This window comes from Camelus dromedarius, chromosome 17 (assembly GCF_036321535.1).
Source record: "Camelus dromedarius isolate mCamDro1 chromosome 17, mCamDro1.pat, whole genome shotgun sequence".
In the NCBI taxonomy this organism is placed as follows: domain Eukaryota; kingdom Metazoa; phylum Chordata; class Mammalia; order Artiodactyla; family Camelidae; genus Camelus; species Camelus dromedarius.
Genome location: NC_087452.1, coordinates 13,452,058 through 13,458,057, shown reverse-complemented (window position 1 = coordinate 13,458,057; position 6,000 = coordinate 13,452,058). Strand labels below are relative to the sequence as shown.

Genomic DNA, 6,000 nt, shown 5'->3' with positions numbered 1-6,000 from the left:
GTGCTGTCAGGCTCCATTCTTAAGACGGTGCCTTATAAAGCAAGTAATCAGCATTTGTGGATATATTAATGAATGAATGGAAGGATGGTTGAAGGAAACTTCTTAATTTTGTTTAATTGTATTTACAACTAACTATAGCTTCAATGCAAGATTTTTAAAATGTAGCCAATTATAAAAAATGTTTATTTTACAAAAGAGGGCTATGATGAAATCAATATCACATAATTGAAAACTCAATTCAGGCTATGCCTGCTTTCCTGTTTAATCCCGTTTCCTTTGTTTTACCAGCGTAAACGAGCAGGAGGGCATGTGGCTCATTCTTGCTTTACTTAAAGGTCTTTAACTTCTATTTGCAGGTGTTTTTGCCTTTTAATATTTCCCTTCATTGTTTCTCCTGCCTTTGTCACAATAACAGATGTACTTTTTGTACACTTTCAAAGCCTGCCATTTTGGTTAAGAAGGAAAAAGATTTAAATCAAATTGTGGTTCATTTGTGGTACTCTCCACAGACATTTAGAACTGACAATTGAATGCATCAGTTGCTTTAAATAGCCTGACTAATAGTCATTCATAACAAAAACAAAGGGGCTGGCTGATGAACAGTTCTGCAGAATAGAGGGAGGTTGGAACACTTTAGATTTAGAATTTAAGGTTTCTCAGAAATCCATGAAACAAGTTTATACTATAGATTCTGATTCAAAATTTAAAGCAGAAGGCAACATTTTTTGGCTCAACTGCTGGAATGTTACCTCTTTTCAATACCTTTTGCCTCTATAAACATCATGGTTCACATTTCAAACATTTGCTCTATCTCTACCAAGGGCTCATTTTTACTAACAGTGATGAGTTGCTTCCATTTTAATCCGCATAAATTCCATGAAAGGCAAAGACATAGCATATCTTGTTTGAGATTTGTTTGATGTTAGAAGGATTGAGTTCATCCTTGTAACCACAGTGAATCTTTAGCTGCCAATTTTAAATGGGGAGACATGTTGAAAAGTGTAAGTTATTTTGTTTTAATGATATTTTATACTCATGATTCTCATTTTTGTGAAGATAAAATAGGATATCATTAAGATCAGCAGCACTGTGGTATCTTGCACTGTTAAATTCTCTGAGCAGGAAGTGTTTAAGTCTCAGTAGTTTTTGACCATGAATTCACATTTCAAAAACAAAACAAAACAAAACAAAGCATTTAGGGTTAGAAAAACAGCAAGTGCAAAGGGAATTATAACTATCTCTTTTTACTATTGGGAAGAAAAATAAAACTGGCAGCAATAGACTTGTTCATCTTCAGCATTTCTATTCTCAATTATAATTATATGACCAAGTGATACACGTTAGCAATGGCAGCAGGGATATCATGTAAGTTATGTTGTATTGTTGGCACTGTGCTACAGATAGAAAACAGAGCTGGAAAATGAGGCATTAGAGTCATTTATCATTGATGAAACATAGGGATTTGAGGTTAAAATTTTGCAACACACATTGATATTAAATTCTTATCCAGCACAGGGCTTCTCTACAGCAGCACTGTTGACATTTGGGGCTGAATAATTTTTGGTTGTGGGAACCAGTCCTGTGCAATGTTGCACGTATGTGTAGCTGCACTCCATCCTCTACCCATTAGATGCCAGTAGCATCACCTCAGTCTTGACAGTGGAAAACACCTCCAGACCTTGCCAAATGTTCCCTGGGAGATAAAATAGTGCCCTTGCCCACATTTAGAATCACTGCTCCAGAGGACCTGTCCAGAGTATCAGTATGTAAGTAAAAGCAGAGGACATAGAGAAGCATAAAACTTACACTGGATCTATCAAAAAGATTCCCAGGAAAGGATAACCAGCAGCAATGACCAAATAGAAGCGGAGACTTACACAGCTAGAAGGCGCCTTCGGTGATAGATAAGCTATTTGGGTTTTGTTGTTGTTGTTTTGTAATTTAAAGTTTATTCCAGCTATAATGCAGGTTATTCTGACGTTAAAGTGACATCACATGGCATACTTCTGAGTCCATTCCCGAGATACTCTGTTGTACTTATCCCTGTCTACTTTATAGATCTAAGCAACCTCTGGCACTAGAGGGTCATCTGGGTTTGGATCACGTAGCAATGAACAGATGGAAAAAAGAACTTTAGAAATAGTTAAAGCAGGAGACCACTGTGATCTTAGAATATCAAGACAAATGCTGCCATTACTGTTAATATTTGGATGATAAATTCTTGTTGTAAATGCAACCTTAGGTGGTTTGAAAGGGCAGTCTGTAGGAAAATGAATTGTCATAAAGAATACACCGTCTTGATATGGGCCATGTATTAAATGGGACTCTGAGACTCTGGGAGAGGCATAGATGTGGTCAGAGTCACACAGCTGGCTTGGGTCATGGGTCAGGCTTGAAACTTGATGTTTTCCTACATGAATGCTATCCTTTCTTCTATCTGAAACCAACTCAGCCCCTGTAAAACTTAGGTTTATACCTTAATTTTCTAGAAGATGGGTTGGGTTTGCATTGTCTTAGATCATTGGAGTCACTAATGGAGCTGCAAATAGAAAACACCATTTCCACCTCAAGCAATTGTCTATTCCTTAACAGGAATGGAGAGTAGGGATCTTTTAAAAAATTTTTTTTCTTTTTCTTTTAATTTTTTTCTTATTGAAGTATAGTCAGTTTATAATGTTGTATCAATTTCTGGTGTACAACATAATGTTTCAGTCATACATATACATACCTACATTCATTTTCATATTCTTTTTCATTATAGGTTACTACAAGTTATTGAATATAGTTCCCTGTGCTATACAGAATAAACTTGTTGTTTATCTATTTTATATATATAGTAATTAGTATCTGCAAATCTCAAACTCTCAATTTATCACTTCCTACCCCCTTTCCCCCGGTAACCATAAGTTTGTTTCCTATGTAGTCTGTTTCTGTTTTGTAGATAAGTTCATTTGTGTATTTTTATTTTGTGTGTGTGTCTTTTGTTTTTGTTTATATATAAGTAATATCACATGATATTTGTCTTTCTCTGTCTGACTTACTTCACTTAGGATGATCATCTCCAGGTCCATCCATGTTGCTGCAAATGGTATTACTTTATTCTTTTTTATGGCAGAGTAGTATTCTATTGTATAAATATACCACCACTTCTTTATTCAGTCATCTGTCAATGGTCATTTAGATTGTTTCCATGTCTTGGCTATGGTAAATAGTGCTGCTATGAACATTGGGGTACATGTATCTTTTCAATTTAGAGTTCCCTCTGGATATATGCTCAGGAAAGAATGGGAGATCTTGATGGTGGATTTTGTTTTCTGCGTTAAATAACTCCTGTAACCATGCTAATGATATGTGTTTCAAGACTTTGAAGTGTAACATGTTTAATATAAACCTGCAAAATCCAGTCTTATCACCTAGATTCAAATTTTGGCTCAATCATTTACTATCTGTGTGATTGTGGACCAATTAGGTAACTTCTCTAAGCGTGAGTTTTCGTTTTTGAGGGGGGAGGGTAAAAATTGAACCTAACTCATAAGATTGGCATAAGACAAAATGAGATGATGTGTGTAAGTAGTTGAGCACAATTTTTAGCATATAGAAAGCACTGTCTTAATGTAAGGGCAATGATTGTTGCTGTTGTTATTAGTAGTACTGTGATTAAGTTGAATGATTTCAAGTGTGCCTGGAACAATGTGAGTACTATTCTTTGTAAAACACACAACACAAAGACAAACTAAAAACTAAAGATGTCTGAGATGATAGACTGCTCAATCCTGGCTAGAACTCACAAAAATTATGTGGTAAATGTCCAAGAAATCTAATTCTAAGAAAAGGGTTTTAAAATACCAGATGTTCTCAGAATTGTTACAGTTTAAAATAGGCATAATTTTAGAGATAGTTTTAATTTGATGCTGGAATAAGATAAGCTAGCACAAATCTGTGTGTATGAAGGTGAAAAAACATATGATTTTGTATGTTCTTTTAAAATTTCATGTGTTGAATGACTCCTGTATGCCAGGAGTCACAGTCTGCCTTCCCCAAGTTGGGTTGGTAATGAGACTCAAATGTCACGCAAATTGCCTGATACCTTTGCCCTCGCCAATTCAACAGTTGTGGCACTCTGAACTATTAATAAAATATAATAAAGGATTCCAGTGTGAATTATAGCTGGAAAAGAGATGAAAAAATGTCATGCCTTCTCTGTGAATGCTTCAGAATGAAAAATGAAATGGTAGGAGGGAGAGAGGCACAAGAACAATGACAATTTTTAGAATTTGGAATAATTTTAGAAGCTTCCTGTTACTTCAGGTCATTTTTGATAATTAAAAAAGATAATATTGTCAATTTCATTTAGTCTTTTGACGCTGTGCTTGTGGGAATATCTAGGCATGTAATTGGTTGCCTTACTTATTAAACTTTATTGGTTATCCATTTGAGAGTTCTGGGCTTTTGATTTTCATGCAAAATATAGGCCCATTGTTTTTATTTTGGTTCCTTATAAAGTCTTAAGGATGCCTTGACACTTAACATAAAGCAGCTAAAATACTGGGCTACATTTGTATATATAAGGAGCAACACATTACTTAATATTATTTTAAATTTATTTATGTATATGTATACTCACCATTTATTGGAATGTGCAACAATTGAAATCCTGCTGTTTACTAAGCAAAGTACCCTGCTTCTCTGCATAATAAATAGCAAATCCTCATTGTTTGTCTTCTGGTTGCTCACTGACCTGATAGCTTCTCATGTGGAAAGGGATAAATCCATGCTACCCTTTAAAGGAGACACAGGATGGAATAGAAAACACACTGAATTTGAAGTTAAAAGAGCCTGATCTAACCCACTTACTGGATCTCTGAACTTGGATAAGACACATTTTTTGAGTCTCTAAAATAGAGGTAAAACTATCTTTCCTGCCTGCTTCCCTTCGAGAGTCACCTTGAGAATCAAATGAGATAACATATGTGGACTGCTTTGTAAGGTGAACAGCATGATGCAAAGGTGAAGTATTATTGGGAGGGGCGAGTGACATGGAAACTGTCTATCACGGGGGTTCGGACGTGTCTGAGCATGACTACTGAACAGTGGAGCAATTCTCCCAGGAGTCTGTTTGCATAAGAGACCTGGCGCCTGCTTGAATAAAAGTCATAATAAGAGAAAATTGGGACAGGCAGTTAAAAAAAAAAGACAAAGAAAACCCTTTGATTAACTGAGAAAATGAGTGATTATGAAACCACTGCAAGAACTGTCATTAGATTTCCCTTCTGGTTCTATCTCTTTTTGCCTCTTCTATGAGTCACATGGAAAGAGGGTGGGGGAGCGCTGAAGAGAAACTAGTAGAGCCTGTGAGATATTTGGAAAAGAGCAGCAGCTCATGGAGGCCATATATATATAGTGAAATCTTTAAAGTGGAAAGAGGCATTCTTCTCACATGTCATAACAAAATATCATTTATCTTTGACAATTCAGATGCTCCAGTTCATCAGTGACATGGCAGTTTCTGGCATCGCACACATTCCAAGGTCATTACTAAAATATTGGTGAGCATCTGTGCAAGACCTTGGCAGCTACCAAACCCATCTGACAGTACCTATCTGCTGGTGACTTATGCTTGTGTAAACGGCTCTGACACCCAAGTGTGGGCTATCTGTGGCTATGTCTTTGATTTCTGAAGCTCTTTCTCCTTCTTGTGGGTCTGTTATCTGAGTTTGACATGATTCAGACAGACAGCAAGATTTGCTTTGCATGAAAATTAAATTTAATCTAATTTAAAATATTGACTAAAGAGATGGAGATTCAAAGTCATAGAAGCTTCCTTACATAATTATCAGGGTTTTAGAGAGAGCCCAGAGTCTTTTTGCTGAATTTTCTCTGAAAATGTCTCAATTCTTGCTCTTACTGAAGCTGGTTTGTTCACTGATTCTTTTTATTCCCAATACAATGACAGCATTATTCCAATGAATTCCATTAGGAAGAACTAATTTCTATTGTTTC

General features: G+C 35.9%; 1 pseudogene; it reads right to left on the bottom strand.

Moving 5' to 3' along the window:
- Positions 1–1,923: 1,923 nt before the first annotated feature.
- The window catches only part of LOC105095301 (ubiquitin-conjugating enzyme E2 D3-like), a 43,653-nt pseudogene continuing 39,576 nt past the window's right edge, over positions 1,924–6,000 (bottom strand).